Raw genomic sequence first — 22967 nt, 5'->3', positions numbered from 1 at the left:
CCAGGTGGGCTCTGCAGTGCCCATCCGGGGCCTGGCATAGACACCCCACGAGTGCTGCCAGAATTTCTCTGAATTGTTCTGCAGCCCCTGCAGAACAGGGGGAGAACAGCTTCCGTGATGGGTACCTACCGTTCTCCTGATGAGAGCTCTCCCTCCCCCTGCTGACCTCGGAAGTGGGGCCTATGGGAGAGGGCACGTGTCGCTCTGGTCCCTGGTCCCCCTCATCCCGCCAGCGGCATTGATCCCGGGGCCTGACTCACTCTAGTGACTCACCCAGCGCCCTGGGGCCCTGCAGCGAGCTCATTCTCTGGCTTCCCTTCCTTTGCTCAGTTCCTTCCAAGTTCAGGGAGGGTCGCGGCTTGGCCAGCCCATGATCTAGGTCCAGCAGACACAGCCAGGACACAGACAGGGAGCCCCTGCTTGGGAAGCTCTGTGTTGAGGCGCACAGGCAGAGGTACATCTTTGTTTCCCAGAGCGAGAGTGGGAGGGGACTCAGCTACAAGTTCCCTGAGAAGGGGGCATTCACAGCTGTGAGCCTTTGGGCCTCTGTTCCCGCTTCCCCTGGGACAGCCTTCCACGTTTCACCTGGGGGTTCCTGCATGCAACGCAGGGGCCTCCCACTCCTCCCCAGCGGTGGGGATGGGCCTCCATGGGCTGATGCCCATCAGCAGGTCCCGTCCACCCAACCAGAGTGATTAGCCAAGGCCGGACCAGACCACATCAGGGTCAATCAGACCAGAAGGGACTTCCAATGGCCTCTGGGAAGATGCTTTCTTGGTCTTGTGCGGAAGCTACCCAGAGAAAGGTCCACTGAGCCCTCTGGATGGTCAGGCCGTGGGCCTGGGCTTGGAGCACCTTTGCTGCATTGAGCATGAGCAGGCTGAGGGGGGAGTTCCAGAGCAGAGGAGACAGCGCCCCGCCTGCACCTGGGCTGGCCCCTTGGCCCCTTGGGCTCTTGGATTACAGGAGCCAACCCGCACTCTACGGTCTGGGCGAGTTTGGGCGGTGTGCCCTGTGAGCTGCAGTGGAGAGCGTGCCGGATGATCTCACTAAAGAACTTTGCAGGCTACAGGGTCAAGACTGACACAACCTGTGTCCAGAGGAAGGAGCAGCAGGCAGTGACCCACACAGGGGCCAACAAACAGCCTTGCACCCCAGCCCAGAGGCAGTGAAGAGGGGACCCCAACTGAGTGTCCTCCAGACAGAGCAGCAGTGGGCGGTACTCAGGGTCTGCACCCCCAGCCTCAGCTGGAGGCCTCCGTAAGTTAACTTCACCTGCCTGGTACATGCAGAGCGCTGTCCACCTAAAGAAATCAGAGCAGCTGCCACTTGGAAGCAGAGAGATGTGCGTAGGTGGGTGGGAAGGAGGCGGGTAATTATGCAGGGAAAATCATTTTCTTGATATTATTCTGGAAATATGCATGGAGCAGAGCGAGAAGCGGGAGACACGATGGGAAGGGGACTGTATCAGCCGAGGGCAAGCACTGCGCCTCTCAAAGGCACCGGGAGGTGGAGGGCGCCATGGTTTGCACAGCATCTGGGGCTCCATGGGACACCCCTGGAGGGACTGTGTGTGTGTGTGTGTGTGTGTGTGTGTGTGTGTGTGTGTGGTGCTGGGAATTGAACCCAGGGGCATTCTACCTCTGAGCTACACCCCCCAGCCCTTTTTAATGTTTGGAGACAGGGTCTTGTGGGTTACTGGGAGTCTCCTTAAGCTGCTGGAGCTAGCCTCCAACCAATCCTCCTTGGAAGTGTCAGCCTTCCAAGTACTGGGGATACAGCACGCGCCACCATGGCCGGCTCAGGGGACTCTCATTTGGGACCTCTCCGGTGGGCTGACTGAAGGGTTTGTTGGGGATGGTTGACCGTTGCCCTTGTGCGTGTGTTTACATAGCACGCTGGCTCTTACCCGTCACCAACAGGGCTGGGCACCGCTGGTGTTTCAGGCCTGGACTTTTCAAGCTCTGGGGAAGGAAAGAGGACTTACATCTAGCAGGGGAGGAGGCTGTACGTGCCAGAGAGAGCGGGAGCGAGCAGGGAGCTCGGCAGGCCATCCTTCCGCCCCTCAGGGATCTGCCCACACGTCCACGTACCCCGCCTGCCCTGAGTGGCAGAGAGGGGCACCGCAAACTCTGGAAAGCAGCTCTGAGGTTGTGAACACTGGCTGCAGATAATTACCCAGCTGTGAGTAATCTGAACATTTCTTGGGGTTATTTCTGCATAATTATAAATATTTGAGGATATTAAGCTCCCAGGTTGTGCATTGAGGGTGTTATTTGAGCAATGGCTGGCCGCGGAGCTGGAAAGGCAAACGTCTTTTCACTCCTCTCTCCTGGTGCACTTAGAATACTTTATGAAATGCACAAGAAAGAAAGTTTCAGTTGAGGCAACAGCAGCAGCAGCAGCCCGGAAGGGAAGGAAGGCAGTTGCTGATATTTCTAAATAGCTCTAAATAAAAAAGAGAGGAATGTGGCCACTTTAGTTCATTGTGGCGGGCCTGTGATGCATTCTCTCTACGGGTTAGGAAAGCAATTACCACTAAACAACCTACTCATGACTCCATTGTGATAAAATGTTTATCTAATGGGGTCTAGCACTGGGTCTTTACATACTCAAAGCTTCTAGAAGCATACTCACGTGTGGGCTCCTAGGCATGTATTGGGTGTAGTGAGAGTCATGGCTTCCTTTAAACACCTGCCCTGAGCAGAGGATTCTCTCTCTCCCTCTCCCTCTCTCTCGGTGTGTGGGTGTGTGTGTACCGGAGACTGAACCCAGGGACATTCCACCTCTAAGCTACATCCCAAGCCCTTTTTTATTTTGAAACACGGTCCTGCTAAGTTGCTGCACATCTCGCTAAGTTACTGAGGCTGGTGATCCTCCTGCCTCAGCCTCCCAAGTACTGGGATTACAGGTGTGCGTCACTGCACCCAGCTGCAGGGGATTCCTAATAGAAGATGAGCTTTCAAAAGGAAGCCGGAATCTGGGGCTCCACGGAGGACCCTGCTGCCCTGGCCCTGCGCGGTGGCCTTTTGACGCTCTGGGCCTTTCCAGCCTCCCCACCTTGGGCCCCCATCCTGTCCTCCCTCTCACTAAGGTCTCCCAGCTCATTTTCTCCATATTTGTCATCCTCTTGCTCTGAAAATCAGAGCCCAGCTGCCAAAGATATTCCCTCAGCCTCTTTCCCTCTCCTTCCTCGCTGACCCCCATGCCCACAGCTTCGCCACAGCCCCTGGGGATTGCTCCTCATTAGCCAGCCCCCCCCCATATTTCTGGAGACCAAGGGCGTGTGTGTATGTGTGTGTGTGTGTGTGTGTGTGTGTGTGTGTGTGTGTGTGTGTTACTGGAGACTGAACCCAGAGGCATTCTAACTCCGAGCTACACCCCCAGCCCCCCCTTTTTTAAAATGTTAAAAGTCTCATTAGGTTGCTGAGAGCCTCATTAAGTTGCTGAAGCTAGTCTCAAACCTGTGATCCTCCTGTCTCAGCCTCCCAAATGCTGGGATTACAAGCTTGTACCACCCTGCCTGGCTTTTTTTTTTTTTTTTTTGCAGGTCTGAGGGTGGCATCCAGGGGCATTTGGCCTCCGAGCTACACCCCCTGCCTTATTTTTTATTCTTTTTTTGTGTGTGTGTGGTACTAGGAGTGGAACCCAGAGGCTTCCTACCTCCGGGCTATACTCCCAGACCTATTTTCTATTTTATTTGGAAACAGGGTCTCACTAAGTTGCTGACAGCCTCAGTAAGTAGCTGAGGCTGGCTTCAAACCTGCGCGATCCTTCTGTCTCAGTCTCCCAAGCGCGGGGATTACAAGCATGCGCCAACACGCGCGCCCGGCTTTATTCTTTATTTTGAAACATGGTCTCCCTAAGTTGCGGAGGGCTTCACTAAGTAGCTAAGGCTGGCTGTGAACCTATGATCCTCCTGTCTCTGCCTTCCAAATACTGGGATTACAAGGGTGTGCCATCAAGCCTGGCTTACTCCTGTGCCTTTGAACGACACCCCATATGCAGCTTTTGAGGCTCCTGCATGCTGCGCTCCTCCCCAGCCCTTATTCTGGGCCTTCCTTCACCCCTCTGTCCAACGCCTGCCTGCGTTCCCCTTGGATAACTTGATGGGGTGAGACACCCCCCTCACTGTCCAGGTCATGAACTCCCTCGGCGGCCCTCCAATCTCTGCCACATCCAGACCATCATGTCCAGACCTGACCCTATGCAGTCCGGGCCACTAGGATGACAGCCCTGCCTCACGGCCTTGGTGTCTAGTAAGTGGACCAGGCGGACCCGGAGTTCTCCGGCCGGGGCGCCCACAGGCTGCCCGGTCCCGGCAGCGCGGGCCCCGGGCGCCCCCTGGAGGCCGTGCCGACCGCAGACGTGCAGCCCAGACCCCTGGGGCGCTGGCGTGAAGAACTTCCGGCCTGTCGATTAATCCTCCCCATAAAAACGGGCAAGGACAGCAACAAAAAATTTGAAAGGAAACACAAGTGCCCAATAAAACATCAAGCTGATGTTTGCATAGACAGGTCTGTTGCAAGTCCTCAAGAGTCTCGGCTCCTTTAAATCTAAAAATAATGCTAGCAGGGAGGGGCGGGCTGTTCCCATCCTACACATAATGCATGGAAGCTGAGTGACCCGCTCGAGGTCACGGGGAGAGTGGCAGAGCCGGGGCAGAGGGCGCCGGAGTCCACGTGGCACTTGATTTCTCAACACAGGAAAATATGTAAATCGAAGCAATGCATTCAATAACCCGAGGGAATCCAGGCGTGCGTCTGCACCTACCAAGGCCAAGCCGGCTGCTGGGCTTGCGTGGGTTTCCTTCCCAGGTCGGGAGCTTGCCATCTTACCAGCTCTTGGAGGTGCCTGGAATTTGCGGGCTGCCTCTTAGCCTGAGGGAGGCGGGCCGGCAGGGCTGTAGTCTGTAGACACAGGTCAGAGGGAGGTGACCCGGGAGGGGAACCTGATTCCTCCCCTGTCCTGCCACCTTCTTCTTGCCATGACCAAAAGCCATTCCTTCCCACCGCTGTGGGCTCCTCCCATCCCTCTGAGACTAGACAAACCACTCTCCAAACACAGCTTAAGCTTAGATGGTGGAGAACGCGCTGCTGCCGGTGCAACAGGCTCCTGCCGACCTGTGTCCAGCCTTGAGTCCTGCGGGCCGCCCTCAGGAGGGGCCAGCTCGCTTTCAGGATGAGCCCGAGCTGGGAAGAACCTGTAACAGGAGGAAGCCTGGAGTGAGGGCCACTGGGCGAGCGCCACGGCTCTCCCTCCCGAGGTCCGTCCCAGGCTCTCCCTGCGCTGGCCCTCCCCGCTCCGTCCCCCTCCGCTCTGAGGGTGCTTTCCATCTCCCAGCCTCTGTTTCCTCACGGTTCCTTCTTTCGTGTCACCCAACACACTGCGGATCTGAGTATCCCCGACCTCTCCAGCTCCTTCCTGTACCAGCTGCCGCCGCCTCTCCATTGGCGTTTCCACTCACGTCCCCGAGCCAGCTGGCCTCAGTTTTGCCAGGGCGCGTTATCTCTCTTGGGACTGGCCACCTTGGGATCCTGGCACAAGCCCATCCCTGCACTGGATGCCGTGGCGACCAGGCACCACCTGGGTGGTTCCTTTTTTTTTTCTTCTTCCTCTTCCTTGTTGACTCATGCTTGAGTTTTATTTATTAACATTTGTTATTGGTTGTGTTTGGGTACTAGGGGTTGAACTCAGGAGCATTCTACCTCTGAGCTACACCTCAGCCCTATTTTCTTTTGTGTGTGTGTGTGTGTGTGTGTGTGTGCGTGCGTGCACGTGTTACTGAAGATGGAACTCAAGGACATTCTGCCTCTGGGCTACACACCCAGTCCTATTTTTATCTTTTATTTGGAAAAAGAGTCTCGCAAAGTTGCAGAGGGCTATGAACCGGCAATCCTCCTATCTCAAACTCCCAAGTACTAAGATTACAGACACGAGCCCTATGCCTGGCTTATTTCTTATTTTGAAACAGAGCCTGGCTATGTTGCTGAGGCTGTCAATGAACCTGCCATTCTCCCGTCTCAACCTCGCAAGGACTGGGATTACAGGTGCGCACCACCACTCCTGGCTGTTATTGTTACCTAAAGGTCTTTCGGGATCCTTAAATTTTTTTTAGATGCCTCTCATAGGCTCCTACCTAGAATGTTAGCAGGAGAGGATCATTCACAGTTAAACAATAAGTTACTTCCTCTTCCCCGTTTGGTCTCACCTTTCATTAAAGAAAAAGGAGGAGACCATATTTAATAAACACCATCCATTAGATTAGGTCAATGATCTCTGGATATTGCATTTCTTCCAGAAACAGCATCTCTCCTGCTCTCACAGGAGAGCGTGTGGCCAAGAGGAAATTGAATCAAGTCCTTTAATCAGCCGCAGTAGTATTTGATTCATTTAATTTAGGATCTGACAACCACAAATTACTTTATTTTTCAGGCCAATTTTAGACGACCAGGAGAGCTGGCCCAGTCTAACTCAGGCTTAATAAATGTCTGATCGTTGCAAGCTTGGGGAAGAGGTTTTTCAGGGGCTTTTCAAATAAAATCAAATCCAACCTCCCATGCCGTGGGTGCTTGCTGTGCGTTCTTGGACAGGCTCCCTTGCCATCTTTCTGTGGCTGAGTGTGAGCCCCGGGGTTAGAGACAGCCAAGACCGGAGCAGAGAGCTGTCACCCTGCTGCCTGCATTTCTTATTCCTGGCTCTGAGTTCCCGTGGCCAGGAAAACAAGTCAAATCAAATTAGATGCCAGACACACATCCTTTGCTGCCTCGGACTTTTCAGCACCTGCCAAAACCCCTTCACAATGAAACAGAAGAATGAAAGAGAAGCCTGTGGTTCAACCCCCACTGCCCCCAATGTGGTCTCTGCCAGAGTTATAGGAAAACATGAGACTCCTCCTTCAGATCCAGCCTGACACTGGCTGCTTCTAAGGCCTTAGCAGATGTCTCCTCTAAACACCAGACAGGCATGGTCAGGCTGAGAAAACTCTAAGAATTCATTCGTCCCTACTGCAAACAACAGCCATGAATCTGTACCTGAGGATTGCTTTTAGGCCGCTCTCTTCATTTTTCTCTATTAATTCCAAGGTGTCTTGGTCTGTTCTCTGTTGCTACAACAGAGTACCTGAGACTAAGTAGTATATAAAGAATAAAGGTTAGCCAGGCATGGTGGCGCACGCTTGTAATCCCCGCGCTTGGGAGGCTGAGACAGGAGGATCGCACAGGTTTGAAGCCAGCCTCAGCTACTTAGTGAGGCTCTCAGCAACTTAGTGAGACCCTGTTTCAAAATAAAAATATAAAATAGGTCTGGGAGTATAGCCCGGAGGTAGAAAAACCCCTGAGTTCCACCCCCAGTACCACAAAAAAAAAAAAAAAAGAAATAAAAGAAGAAGAACGGTAGAGCATGTCTATAATCCCAGCTACTCAGAAAGCCGAGGCAGGATGATTACACATTCAAGGCCACCCTGGGCAACTTAACAAGATGCTGTCTCAAAAAATAAAAAATAAAAAGAAGGCATCCCTGGGTTCAGTCCCTACTACTGGAGTGGGGAGTGGGGAGAATAATGATTTATTCAGGTTCTGGGGGATGGGAGGGCTGAGGTCAAGGTGAAGGCCTTCTTACTGTGGGGACTCTTCAGTGTCCTGAAGCAAATCAGGGCAGCACATAGAAAGAAGGGTTCATAGGAGAGTCCGCCGGCTGGGCATGGTGGCACATGCCTGTAATCCCAGTACTTGGGAGGCTGAGACAGGAGGATCACAGATTTGAGGCCACCCTCAACAACTCAGTGATACCCCCCCAATTTCAAAATAAAAACATATAAAATGGGCCAGGGGTGTAGCTCAGAGGTAGAACGCCCCTAAGTTCGATCCCCAGTACCACACACACACACACACACACGCACAGTCAAAGCCAAGCTGACTTTTATGGCAGACCGACTCTTGAAATAACCTATTAATCCACTAATCCATGAATGGGTCAATCCACTGGCAAGGGAGTACTCAGGACCTCCTTTTTAGGGGGGGGGGTGCTAGAGAATGAACCCAGGGGCATTCTGCCCTTGAGCTACACCCCCAGCCCTATTTCATTTTTTATTTGGAAAAAGAGTCTCATTAAATTGCGGAGGCTGGTTTCAACCCTGCGATCCTCTGTCTCAGCCTCCCAAGTTCGGGGATCACAGGAGTCGTCCCTTAAAGGCACTGCCCGGCCCCACCTCAATACCTCCCAGTGAGGACTAAGTCCCAACAGGAGTTGTAAGCTCAAGGAAGCCAAAGGCAGGAAGGCGGCCGGGCGGGCCAGGGCCTGCGGGCTTCTTGGGGACGCGTGGCGCTCTTGGAGGGACAGTCCCGTGAGCAAGCAGCACGGAGAGAAGAATCTTGTGCCACAGGGAACTGCAGATGTTTCATGAATCCGGCTTTTTAGGCTTTCTGAGGTCAAGTGATGTCTTGATGTGAAACTAAGACTGTCAACAGTCAAACTTCCCAGGGGGAGGTGTCACCGCAAGGACCCAGGATGTGAGCCAGATGTGCACGCCCTGCCGGGTCCTGGCTGGTCTCCTGGCGCTGGTCACCCCTTGCCCTGCAGATTCTCCCTTGGTTCTTGCCCTTCTGCCTCCACCCTGCATCCCCCCAGAAAACACCCTGCGCTCACACAGGCAAGACTCATAGCGTCTGGTCTTGACACTTGACCCGGTAGCTCAAGAGCCACTATCAAGCAGGAAGACCCCCCTGTCCCTCCACGGTACACTCCATGGGACAGTGCCTCGGATATTCATATATTTGTCGAAGTCCTGATGAACCACGGGCCGCTGGCCTGTAACTGCTTTGCCAGGAGACCCCAACCAGGGGGCATCTATTTAAGAATGGGAGGTGGAAAACCAGGGGCGGTAGTGCGTGCCTGTGATGCCAGCGACTTAGGAGGCTAGGGCAGGAGGATGGCGGGTCTGAGGCCAGCTAGGAAAAATTAGTGGAATCCTGCCTCAAAATAAAATAAAAAGGCCGGGCGTGGTGGCGCATGCTTGTAATCCCAGCATTCGGGAGGCTGAGACCTGGAGGATCGCGGTTCGCGGACAGCCTGGGCTACTTAGTGAGGCCCTCTGCAACTCAGTGAGACCCGGTTTCAAAATAAAGGATAAAATAATAAATAGGGCAGGGGGTGTAGTTCGGAGGTCAAATGTCCCTGAGTTCCATCCCCATACCCACAAAAAATAAAATAAATAAATAAATAAATAAATAAATAAATAAAAATAAAAAGGGCTGGGGGTGTAGGTCAGTGGGTAGAGGATTGCTGAACACGCTTGAGGCCCTAGGTCCAATTCCAGAACCCTCCCCCCAAAAAAAAGATGGTGATGAAGATGGAGGGGGGGCTGCTGGACTGCCTGAGCCCCCACCTGAGCCCAGCCCTGGCTTTTCTGATGAGTCCTGATTCTGCCCTTGGTTCTCTTCCTTAATTTCAGATCCTAAGACACGGGATGGGAAGAAGGAGAGTTCTTCCCTCGCAGGGTTGTTGTGAAAATTAAGTAAGAGTTCGAGAACATAGACTATTTTGGAAATAATAAGAATAATGAATCCTGTGACCTAGATGCAACTGGAGATGGTAGAAAATATAAACGAGGGTTGGCTGGAGATGCGATCTTGTCCTAGAAAGATACATTTGTTTTGAATTGACACAAGAATGAAGTACATTTTATTAAAGAAAAAAAAATCAAGCCAGGTGTGGTGGTGCACGCTTGTAATCTCAGTACTTGGGAGGCTGAGACAGGAGGATCGCAGGTTTGAGGCCAGCCTCAGGTCCTTAATGAGGAGGCCCTCTGCAACTTGCAACTTAGTGAAGTCCTGTTTCAAAATAAAGAATTAAAAAATAGGACTGGAAATGTAGCTCAGAGGTAGACTGCCTCTGGGTTCCATCCCCAGTACCACACACACACACACACACACACACACACACACACACACACACACAAAGATCAAATAAAATCAAATGACATCATGTGTGTGGAGCCCTATAAATATAAGTCATGTGACTCATAAAATATAACTATAAAGCAATTTATCTTTAGATCTCTTTGACCCCTTTTTTTTGGTACTGGGGATTGAACCCAGGGGGGTTCTACCTCTGAGCTACCCTCCCCAGCCCTATTTAGTTTGAAACCGCGTTTCCCTAAGTTGCTGAGTTGCCGAGGCGACGCCATGGCCCTCTCCCCCTGTTCTTTAAGTTGAGCTACTTTCCCCTCTACCCTGGTATGTAAATGAACCCAAAGCCCCGGAGGCCCCTCTTCACCTGCCCAGCAGTGACTTGGAGCTTCTTTCTGAAGAAGCCTTTCTGCCCCTCTAGGGGGTTCTTGACCAGGCTCTAGGATGACTTCACGCCGGGTCTTCCATGCCAGTGACCACCTGTTGCCCACCTGAGACAAGCCGCCCTCACGACCTTGGCACGCAGGCAGATCCCCCCGCGGCTACCCGCCCTGTCTCCCGCCACTGAGCCGCTCTGCCTCGAGTCGCCCCGGTGCACTGTGTCCCAGACTCCAAGGATGTGGCCTGAGCTTCCCGCGCTTGCTGGTGCCTCCTGCCCTGGGCTCGGGCAGGGAGCGAGCATCTCTGTCACGCGGAGAGCTGGGCTTCACGCACGAGCTCGCCAGATAGCTCCCCTGGCCCAGCACGCGGCAAATGCCCAGTACACACCTTCCCAAGCGCAGCCCCGAGTGGCACCGTGGCTGGAGCCCAGTTTGGCCTCCACCCGTGTCAAAATGGGCCTTTCTTTTTCTTTCTTTTTCTTTTTTCTTTTTTTAATTTCTTTTTCTTTTTCTTTTTCTTTTATTTTGGTGGTACTGGGGTTCCTGGAAGCCCTTCTACCTCCGGGCTACACTCCCAGACCTATTTTTACATTTTTATTTGGAAACAGGGTCTCCTAAGCCAGCGTGCGCCGCTGGCTTCGAACCTGCGCGATCCTCCTGTCTCTGCCTCCCAAGCCCGGGGATTACAAGTGTGCGCCACCACGCCCGGCTTATTTTTATTTTTTTTTTTAGTACTGGGGATAGAACCAGGGGCCTTCTACCTCCAAGCTATACCCCCAGTCCTATTTTTTGTTCTTTATTTTGAAATAGGGTCGAACTGAGTCGCAGAGGACCTAAGTGGCTGAGCCTGTCTGCGAACCGCAATCCTTTTGTCTCAGCCTCCCAAATGCTGGGATTACACGCATGCCACACCGGCTCACACTCGGGCGCTACCCCCCACCCCTCTGTCTCTCTTTGCAGTGCTGGGGATTGTACCCAGGGGCCTTCTATCTCTCAGCTATACAACGAGCCCTATTTTTTTTAATTCTTTATTTGGAAACAGGGTCTCACTAAGTTGCTGAGAGCCTCACTAAGTAGCTGAGGCTGGCCTTGGACCTGTGATCCTCCTGTCTCTGCCTCCCAAGTACTGGGATTACAAGTGTGTGCCACCAGGTCTGGCTCAAAATGTGCCTTTCTGGTCTTTTCCAACAGTCTCCAAAAAGAAGAAAGCTCTCCATCCCTACACGATGTGGATAGGTGGGAAGAAAGATGGTGGCCGAGCCAGCTTCAGAAACATGGTGGGTGATTTTGTACCTTTAAGGACTCAGTCCCCAACCCCGTGAGAAACTGGGCGTGGTGCCACACACCTGTTATCCCTGTCCTCGGGAGGCTGAGTCAGGAGCATCACCGCTTTCCAAGCCAGCCTTAGCAACGTAGGGAGGCCCCCCGCGACCTAGAGAGGCCCTGGGTCACAATAAAGTATATAATAAGGATGGGGGTACAGTCAGTGGTAGAATGACCCTGGGTTCCATCCCCAGCACCACACACACACGCGCGCACACACACACATGCACACACATATGCATGCATGTACACACATGCACACCCTCATGATAAAAGAAAAATGAGGCCCCATATCGGTGTGATACAAGGGGACCCAGAAGTGCTGGGTCTAGAGATCAAATGCAAACTGTGCTCCGAAAAGCAAAAGAGGAGGAAGCTGGAGCGGGGCCATGGAAGGGAGGGAGGGAGGGAGGACCCCAGAGAGGACCCCAGGGCCCGGCGCGGCCCAGCACCCTGCCCTTTGGCCGAGAGGTCTGGGTTCTGTTCTCAGCGTGGCCCAGGAGGAGACAGATGGTCTGAGCAGGGAGGCGCTGCCCAGGATGTCTACACCCGCGAGCCTCTCTCAGATGGTTAAACGGCAGCAGATAAATTTAACTAAATGTGAGTAATGGGGACACAAAGGGGAAGGGAGAGGGAATAGAATATTTTAGCAACAGAAGGAAATGAGAAGAAAATGACTTTGCAACGAAATGTGAGACTTCTGTGCCGGGAGGAGATGGACTCTGGTCACCGCAGGCTCAGGAGAGCGGGGGCTCTGTGGTTATTTCAAGCAAATTTGAATTCACTTTAATTTAATAACATCAGACCACTGTACCTTTGGGACAGTGTCAGGGGGCAGACCTGGGAGTCCGAGAATACCAGCCCTGTTAACATGGGTTTTTTTTTTTTATTGTTGTTTTTTAAGGAGAAGCTGTGCTTATACCTCATCTACCCATCCATCCATCCATCCATCCATTCATCCATCCATCTACCCATTCATCCATCCATTGGGGAAATGAATGTTAAAGCCGAAGATTAAGAAAAAACACAAGCCGGGCATGGTGGCGCACGCTTGTAATCCCTGCACTTGGGAGGCTGAGACAGGAGGATCGTGGTTTGCAGACAGCCTCAGCTACTTAGTGAGGCCCTTTGCAACTCGGTGAGACCCTGTTTCAAAATAAGGAATAAAAAATAGGGCTGAGGGTGTAGCTCAGAGGTAGGACATCCCTGGGTTCCATCCCTAGTACCACAAAAGAAAGAAAAGAAAAGAAAAGAAAAGAAAAGAAAGAAAGAAAGAAAGAGAGAAAGAGGGAGGGAGGGAGGGAGGGAGGGAGGGAGGGAGGGAGAGGGAGAGGGAGAGGGAGAGGGAGAGAAAGAGAGAGAGAGAGAGAATTTATTCTCCAGCAGCCTGCAGGCTATATATCCTGGCCAGCTGGGGGAGCAGACAAGTAAGCAGAAAGTTACAACACAGGGCTGTCTCCTGGCCTAACACTTGTGGGTTCGTGGGAAAGGATGCATGATGGAAGAGGGGGTCTGGGAAGGCACCCTGGGCGGTGACCACCAAGCTGGGTCTTGGCGGGTGAATGGCTTCAGCAGCTAGGCAAGTGAGTCCGGGAGAAGGGACTGCGTGTGGCAGGGCAGGAGGGGCCGCAGGTATCCAGGCGAGGCTCCTTACAGCCCTGGAGCGGGGAAGCCCGGCCAGGGAAAGGGGACCCATGAGGAGGAAAGAGGCGGGGAGGGGGAGTGCAAGATAGTGGCCCCAGCCAGGCATGGTGGCGCAGGCTTGTAATCCCAACATTCAGGGGGGCTGAGACCAGAGGATCACGGTTCGCGGACGGCCTCAGCTACTTAGTGAAGCCCTCCGCAACTTAGTGAGACCCTGTTTCAAAATAAAGAATAATTATCCGGGCGTGGTGGCGCATGCTTGTAATCCCCGCACTTGGGAGGCGGAGACAGGAGGATTGCACAGGTTCGAAACCAGCCTCAGCTACTTAGTGAGGCTCTCAGCAACTTAGTGAGACCCTGTTTCCAAATAAAATATAAAAATAGGTCTGGGAGTAGTATAGCCTGGAGGTAGAAAGCCCCTGGGTTCCACCCCCAGTACCACACAAAAACAGAATAATTTTAAAAAATAGGACAGGGGTTGTAGCTCAGAAGTCAAGTGGGTTTCATCCTCAAACCTGCAAAAAAAAAATATATATATATATATATTGTGTGTATATATGTACACACACACATATATATATGTATATATGTATATATATATATATATATATATATATATATATATATATATAATCAGTGGCCCCTAGTGAGGAATGACACCCTCAGGATGGCGGAGCCCAAAGGTAAGTCCTCCCTTGATCCACTGAACACCTGCCACCAGCCCAGACACCACTCACCTCTCAAGGCTCAATTCAGGCACCCCTTCTTTCATCATTATTATTGTTATTGTTATTGTTATTTGATAGTGGAGGTTAAACCCAGAGGCATTCTACCTACAAGCTACACCCCCAGCCTTATTTATTTATTTATTTATTTATTTATTTATTTCTGCAGTAGTGGGGGATGGAACCTAGAGGCATTCTACCTCTGAGCGACACCCCCAGCCCTATTTTTTGTTCTTTATTTTGAAACAGGGTCTCACTGAGGCAAAGGGCCTCACTAAGTAGCTGAGCCTGTCGGCGAACCTCAATCCTCCTGTCTCAGCCTCCTGAATGCTGGGATTACAAATGTGCACCACCACCCCCAGCCCTTACTTTTTATTTTTATTTTTATTTATTTATTTATTCATTTATTCATTCTTTGTGGTACTGGGGTTCCTGGAAACCCTTCTACCTCCAGGCTACACTCCCAGACCTATTTTTATACTTTTTTATTTGGAAACAGGGTCTCTTAAGCCAACGTGGCTGGCTTCGAACCTGCGCAATCCTCCTGTCTCTGCTTCCCAAGCGCGGGGATTACAAGCGTGCGCCACCACGCCTGGCGTTTACTTTTTATTTTTAAACAGGGTCTCGCTAAGTTGTTGAGGGACCTCACGAAGTTGCCAAGGCTGGTCCCAAACCTGTGGTCCTCCTTTTAGATAGGATCGCAGGTTTGAGGACAGCCTCGGCAACTTAGTGAGGCCATCTGCAACTTAACAAGACCCTGTTTTAAAAAATAAAATAGGGATGGGGGTGTTGCTCACAGGTAAAACCTCCTGGGTTCAATCCCCCAGTAACACACACACACACACACACACACACACACACACACACACACACAGTTTAATAACTATCTGCTTGTTGGTGCTAGGGATTTAATCTAGGGGTATTCTACCTCCAGTCTATACTCCCAGCCCTTTTATTTTTATTTTTTTGTTTGGAAACAGTGTTGCACTAGGTTATTGATAGTCTAGATCCTCAAACCTGTGATCCCCCTGTCTCAGCCTCTCAAGCACTGGAATTCCAGGTGTGTGTCACCATGCTTGGCTTAGTAACAGTTTAATTAAATAATTAAGATAGAAGAAAACACTTCACTATAGTAAATCAAGGCCACAGAAGCATGGAAAGTCACAAGAGAAAGCTCTGTACATCACCAGATCAGGAAGGTCAACCCCCAGTGTCGACTGGGAGGTCCTGTTAGTGGTCCCTCTGAAGTGCTGGTTGAAAAGGCTCGGTCTCCGGCAGTGAGTCCTCCCCACTGGTGAGACCCGGGGGAGGTGCTCGGCTCCCCTCCTATGCGGCCAGCTGCCGGGCCTGAGTGTGAACTAACTGAAGCAGGCCTTTTGGCCAGTGGTCAAAGGTCCCTTCAAGCGTTTGCTATTGTAGGTCTAGTGAGCAGGTTGATATATTTAAAAAAAAAAAAAAAAAAGCAATACATAGCCTCAAACAAAGTAATCGGAACACCAGGTAGGAGGAGGGTGTAATGATGACCTCCCATCCTTAAAATCCGGCGGAGGAAAAAGGTGGAAAGTGGAAAGGAAGGTAGAGGGAAGTCGTGGGAGAAGCCTGAGGCCAGCCCTCGGGGCAGTGACAAGCGGGACAGTGCCCGGCTAGCTAGCCAGCAGTCTATCTCTCTGGACCAATCTAGGAGCAAAAAATGACGGAGCCGCAGATTCTCTGAATGTCCGCTAGGGGGCAACCAATGCCGCGCTGGCCGCGGGTCACCATGGTAACCGATGCTCTGTTCTTCCTAGACCTTGAGGAGAACGCCCCGGGCGGCCGCGCTTCCAGAACCTGGAAGGACCGAGGCTCTGGCTCCAGGCCGACCAAGAGCCCGGGCCAAGGCCCAAGCGGAGACAAGGGACCTAGCTGGATTTCGCCTCCTATTTTCTCACCTCCGAGCAGGTCAGACCTTCAGGAGCTGAGCCAGGAGTACTGGTTAGGGGAGAAAAATTGGCTTTTGGATCAGCCAAACCAGTGCCCTCATTATACAAATGAAACAGAAACCCAGAAAGAGAAAGATACTTGGTGGAGACCACACAACAGCAGGAAGAGAAAATGGTAAAAGAAAGGAAGGAACCAGCGTGGTGGCGCACACTCATAATCCCAGCATTCCGGAGGCTGAGACCAAAGGATCGCGGTTTGCGGCCAGCCTCAGCTACTTAGTCTTTGCAACTCAGTGCGAGCCTGTTTCAAAATAAAGGATAAAAAAATAGGGCTGGGGATGTAGCTCTGAGGTAGAAAGCCCCTGTGTTTCATCCCCACATCCCCAGTACTGCAGAGAGAGAGAGAGAGAGAGAGAGACAGACAGACAGACAGACAGACAGACAGACGGAGGAGGAGGAGGAGGAGGAGGAGGAGGAGAGGAAAAAAGGAAGGAAGGAAGGAAGGAAGGAAGGAAGGAAGGAAGAAAGAAAGAAAGAAAGAAAAAAGAAAATCATGCAAATAATCAAAGCCCAGGCTGGGGGGTGAGGGCTCAAACTGAGAATCAAACCCAGGGGCATTCTACCTCCGAGCCACACCCCCAGGCCTATTTTATTTTATTTTTTTATTTTGAAACAGGGCCTCATTAAATTGCTGAGACTGGCCTTGAACCTGAGATTCCTCTCCCACCCCATGGCTCCCCACCCCCACACTCCCAACTACTGGGATTACAGGTGTGTACCACCACATCCAACAATGCGTTCTATTTTTAGTTACCATATTTGAATTTAAATTGTCTTAAGCACCAGCTTTCACAGATGCTACAGTGTAATTTAAGAGTACTGGTGCATTTGTCTCTTTCTTCCTGTTCCTCTTCCAACAAGAGTCTTTCCCTCTCTGGGCTTCTAGATCCTCCATAAAATGAAGGGATGGGCCGGGCATGTTGATGCACACCTGTAATTCCAGTACTTGGGAGGCTGAGACAGGAGGATCACAGGTTTGAGGACAGCCTCAGCAAGTAGTGAGCCTCTTATTAACCTAGTGAGACCCTGTTTTTAAAAAACAACTAGCTGGGCGTGGTGGCACATGCTTGTAATCCCCGCGCTTGGGAGGCGGAGACAGGAGGATCGCACAGGTTCAAAGCGAGCCTCAGATGGCTTAAGAGACCCTGTTTCCAAATAAACTATAAAATAGGTCTGAGAGTGTAGCCCAGAGGTAGCAGGCCCCTGGGTTTCATCCCCAGTACCACCAAAAAAAAAAAAAAAAAAAAAAAAAGAGCTGGGCATGGTGGTGGCACAGGCTTATAATCCCAGCACTTCAGAGGCGGATACAGGAGGATCACAGGTTCACAGCCAGCTTCAGCAACTTAGTGAGACCCTGTTTCTAAATAAGAAATAAAATCGGTCTGGAGTGTAGACCAGAGGTAGAAGGCCTCTGGGTTCTATCCCTAGTACCACAAACAAAAAGACTCAGATACAATAACGGGGGGAGGGGGCACACATGGCCCCGGACTCTGGGGAGGCCAAGGTGGGAGGATGATTTGAGCCCACAAGTTCAGGACCAGCCTGGACAGATACGGAAGACGGTCTCAAAACCAAACCAACAAAACAGACCAAAACCCCACAGTTCATAAATATTCCATGAGAATAGTCTTAATTTCCAGCCTCTCGGTCCTTCTCTGCCTTCCTTCTATCTTGTCCTTGGCTTGTTTTATGCACGTTCTGGTCCCCAAGCTCCACTGCCACAGCCCTGAGATGCTGTGTGCACGCGGGAGGGTCCTGCAGCATCCATCCCCACGCGACCGAGCGTGCTCCAGGTTCACTGAACATCCTTGTCTGGGGTGGGAGGCAGAGGTATGTGGGGAAAAGCTTCCTTGAGTGGGCATCGTTGGTGACTCCACGCTAATACGGAGACCGTGAGGTAAGGCCGACCAGGCTGCAGGGTTGGGTAAAGCTGGAATGCTAGAGCGCTCCGGGGACCAAATCCATCAATTGTCCAACAGGACACCCGATACTCCCGGGGCAGTGCCTGGCCGAGGGGCATCGGTGGGAGAGACAAGAGGCCGAGTCACAAGTGCGCTTCCACTGCCTGGCGCTGCCAGCGGAGGGCACAGGCCCTGGGTGACAGCACCGAGCTGGGACAGAGCAGGAGCGTGTGGAGTCCTTCGGCTGGGCCCAAGATGGCGGCAGAATGCCAGAGGACTTTTGTGAGGAAATTTGGAGACCCAGAAAGTTTGGGCTGCATAAGTGCTCAGTGAATTTTGTTGAACTGAAAAACATTTTCTGGGGTTTCTGGAGGCTCCAGGGAGACACAGTCAAACTCGAAGGTGTCTGGCAGGGTCAGTAGTGGTCAAGAAACATCAAGATCAAATCTCTGCCGTTGACAGGGAGTCTGTGATGAGGCCCCGGATGTTCACAACTGATCCTGTAGGTCTGGGGGAACACCACGTCCAGGTTTTAAAAATATCTACCTCCTCCTGTATCCGACCAAGGGATTTTAATTACACTGAATTAATGATAAACTCTGATACAGTTTTTATATAATGCAACTGTGTTCCATACAATAGACCAGTACTTACCAATAGAAAAGGAATCAACTATTGGTGCACACAGTTATGGAAATGAACTATAAGGTGTTATTCTAAGTGGGAAACCAAAACCCAGTCTCGAAAGGTCATTTACTGAATGATTTCACTTATAATACATTCTGGAAAAGTCAAAAGTACAGCAGTGGAGAGCGGGTCCACAATGGCCGTGGATCAGAGAAGGAGGCAAAGGTATCACTGTAAAATAATAGCACAGAGCCGGGCGTGGGGGCGCACGCTTGTAATCCCAGCATTCGGGAGGCTGAGACCGGAGGATCGCGGTTCGAGGACAGCCTCAGCTACTTAGCAAGGCCCTCCATAACTTAGTGAGACCCCGTTTCAAATTAAAGAATAAAAAAACTAGGGCGGGGGGTATAGCTTGGAGGTCAAATGCTCCCAGGTTCCATTCCCAGACCCGCAAAAATAAATAAATAAATAAATAAAATAAAATAAAATGATAGCACAAAAGAATTTCTTTTTTTTTTTCTTCTTTTTGCTATACAGGGGATGGAACCCAGGGGCATTCTACCTCAGAGCTACACCCCAGCCCTATATTTTATTCTTTATTTTGAAACAGGGTCTCACTGAGTTGCAGAGGGTCTCACTAAGTAGCTGAGTCTGGCCTTGAACCGAGATCCTCCTGCCTCAACCTCCTTAATGCTGGGATTACAAGTGTGCACCACCATGCCTGGCAACAAGAGACTTTCTTCATGGTAGGTCTTGTATCAAATGTAATGTAATGATGGAGTTGGACTTGGTGGCACATGCTTGTCATCCCAGTACTTGGGAGACTGAGACTGGAGGATTGCAGGTTCACAGCCAGCCTCAGCTACTTAGTGAGGCTCTCTGCAACTTAGACCCTGTTTCAAAATAAAGAAATTAAATAGGGTTGGGGGTGTAGCTCAGAGGTAGAATGCCCCTGGGTTCCACCCCAAAACCAAACAAAAACAAATGTAATGACGGGCCCAAGATGTATGACCCAGGGGCAGAGCATTTGCCTAGCAGGCTCAAAGTTCTGGGTTTGACCCCAGCAACATAAACACACACACACACACACACACACACACACACACACACACACATTGATGATGGCCAGGTGTGGCAGCACACACTTGTAATTACAGTACTTGAGAGGCTGAGACAGGAGGTTTGAGGCCAGACTCAGTAATTTAGCAAGACTCAACAACTTAGTGAGACCTTATTTAAAAGTAAAATATAAAAGGGCTTGTGATGTAGATTAGTGGTAGAACACCCCTGGTTTCAATTCCCAGTACAAAAAGAAAAAGTATGATGATACTTACACAAATATATACATGTGATAAGATGCCATAAAATTGTACACAAAGATGTGCAAAAAGTATAAAAATACAAGTAAGATCTATGGACTAGTTAAGTGGAGTGCTCCAATATCGGTTTCCTGGGTTTTGTTTTTGTTTTGGGGCACTAAGGATTGAACCCAGGGTTACTCTATGTCCAAGCTACACAGCCAGACTGTTTTTGTGCGTGTGGTACTGGGGATTTATTCTGAAACAGGGTCTCACTGAGTTGCAGAGGGCCTCACTAAGTAGCTGAGGCTGTCCGCGAACCACGATCCTCCTATCTCAGCTTTCTGAATTCTGGATTACAAGCATGTGCCACCACACCAGCCTAGTCTTTATTTTTGAAGCAGGGTCTCACTAAGTTGCTGAGAGCCTCATTAAGTAGCTGAGGCTGGCTTTGAACCTGTGCGATCCTCCTGTCTCAGCCTCCCATGTATTGGGATTACAAGCGTGCGCCACCACGCCTGGCTCCAATTTTATTTCTTATTTGCAAACAGTGTCTTGCTAGGTTAATGAGAGTTTCACTACCTACTGAGGCTGTTCTCGAACCTGTGATCTTGCTGTCTCTGCCTCCCAAGTACTAGGATTACAGGCATGTGTCACCATGCCCAGCTCTCTCTTTTTGTTTTGTGTTTTGTTTTATGTTTGGTACTGCGGATTGAACCCAGAGGCATATCACCTCCAAGCTACACGCCTAGCCCGATTTTATTTCTTATTTGGAAACAGCGCAAAATCTCAATAAATTGCCTAGGCGGGCTTTGAACCTGCAATCCTCCTATCTCGGTCTCCCAAGTACTGGGATTACAAGCATGCCCCACCACACTCAGCTTCCTTTTTGTATTTTGAAACAGGGTCCTGCTAGGTTGCTGAAAGTCTTGCTAAGTTGCTGAGGCTAGCCTCAAACCTGTGATCCTCCTGGGTCTGCCTCCTAAGTACTGGTATTACAGGTACACCACCACACCCAGCTGATGTTATTGTCCTGGTTTTGATAATGTTCTAGAGTTATGTAAGATGCCACCATTGGGGGAAGTTGAAAGAGGGGCACAAAGAACCACTCTATGCTATTTTTACAACTTTGCAACTCTGTGAGTCTATAATTAAAATAAAAAGTTTAATTAAAGCTGTGCTACTGTGCTGGCTTGATTCTGGTTTTGAGGATTTGAGTTGAGAGCTGATTAATGTAATGGGAATATTATCCAGAACTCTTTGGTTGCAAGAGTCAGCCCATTTTAAACTGGCATATGACAAAGAAGAGAAGAATTATTAGTGCATGTTATTAAACTATGAGATAGCAGCCCCAGAGCTGCACACGGGCCCGCTAACTGAGGACCAGTGCAGCAGGACTCTCTTCCTCTCGGCCCCGCTCCTGTCCCGCTCTCATTTCTTTTCCCCTCCATCCCTCCCAGCCTGCATGCTGGGCTTCTAGCTCCATATTGGTCTCAAATTGTCACAGCTTAGCTATCCCAAAAGAAAGGCCTTTTCCCAGTATTTGCATAAAACATTCAGGAAAAAGATCTAATTGGCCTGGTTTGGGTCACATAGAAGTCTATGACTGCAGCCAGGCGTGGTGGCGCACGCTTGTAATCCCAGCCTTTGGGAGGCTGCAACCAGAGGATCGTGGTTCGCAGACAGCCTCAGCTACTTAGCGAGGCCCTTTGCAACTCAGTGAGACCCTGTTTCAAAATAAAGAATGAAAAATAGGGCAGGGGTGCAGCTCAGAGGGCAAATGCCCCTGGGTTCCATCCCCAGACCCGCGAAGAAGAGGAAGAAGAAGAAGGAGAAGGAGGAGGAGGAGGAGGAGGAGGAGGAGGACATCTTTGACTGACACCTGAGCAGGTCTTCACCGAGGAGGGAGAACTTCCCCCTAAGTGTGTGGGGGGTGAGATGAACATCTGTACCATCATCTCACCTGTATCATCAGTATCATCATGATTATGATTCGCATCATCCTTACATTTGACACAAATCATCTCTGTTACTGAGTTGAAGAATGGGATGTTGAGTAGCGTGCTAATTCATGAAAAGGTGGTCCTTGAATCTACAGGGAATAAAAAGACAGCCGGGCATGGTGGTGCACGCTTGTAATCCCACCCCCTGCTTGGGAGGCAGAGACAGGAGGATGGTGCAGGTTCGACGCCATCCTCGCTGGCTTAAGAGACCCTGTTTCCAAATAAAATATAAAATAGGTCTGGGAGTGTAGCCTGGAGTCAGGAGGGTTCCATCCCCAGTACCACAAAAAAAACCCACAATTTTCTGGTTAAGGTGTCACTGTGGTAGCCCGTGTGCAAAGCGTCAGTCATCAGATTGACCTTCACAGCAGCCACACTCTTATCTGAAGATGGGCAGCTGGTCTAGGGACAGGCATGCCAGCGCTAAGGAAGCCCTGTGTGAGCCTGCAGGGTCAGATGCAGGCCAGAAGGGACCACCGGGACTCACCTGTGACATGGGCGAGGAAACAGAACAGGGACAGAGGCCACTTGGATCCTCCATCTGACTCTCAGTAGCTGGGTGGCCTTGGAAAGTTTCTTAAATTCTCTGAGCCTGTCCCCACACATGTAAAACAGAGAGAATATCTATTCTTCTGGGTGTGGTGCAGCATGCTTGTAATCCTGGTACTTGGGAGGCTGAGATAGGAGGATCACAGGTTTGAGGACGGCCTCAGCAAGTAGTGAGACTCTAATCAACCTAGTGAGACAGTTTTGAAATAAAAATAAAAAATAGGGCTAGGGGTGTTGATAGGAGGTAAAATGCCTCTGAGTTCAATACCCAGGACAAAAAAAAGAATATATATATTTCATGGGTTGTTTAATTCTGTTGAGATAATGTATGTCAAATGCCTGGCCTGGTCCTGACAGGTAGAAACTACCAAATAAAGACGACTTGAGCAGTAGTGGATCGCAGTTACCGGCAGGTGGTGCGCGAGTCCACAGTCTGCAGACCGTCGCCCAAAAGGGTCCAGAAGCGAACAAGCACCTGGTCTTACTGCTGGAAAAGGACTCTGGCGTCCCCCCCAGGCCGCCACAGCGTGGGCTTGCAATTCGTCTTCAGATCTCCGTAGATAAGGGCCAAAGCTATGCGGCCTCCAATCGGTGCCCTAATGGTCCTCCCTGGCCTGGGAGTGTGCAGAA

The sequence above is a fragment of the Muscardinus avellanarius genome (assembly GCF_963383645.1).
Source record: "Muscardinus avellanarius genome assembly, chromosome: 10".
In the NCBI taxonomy this organism is placed as follows: Eukaryota; Metazoa; Chordata; class Mammalia; order Rodentia; family Gliridae; genus Muscardinus; species Muscardinus avellanarius.
This window is presented reverse-complemented; position numbering follows the sequence as displayed.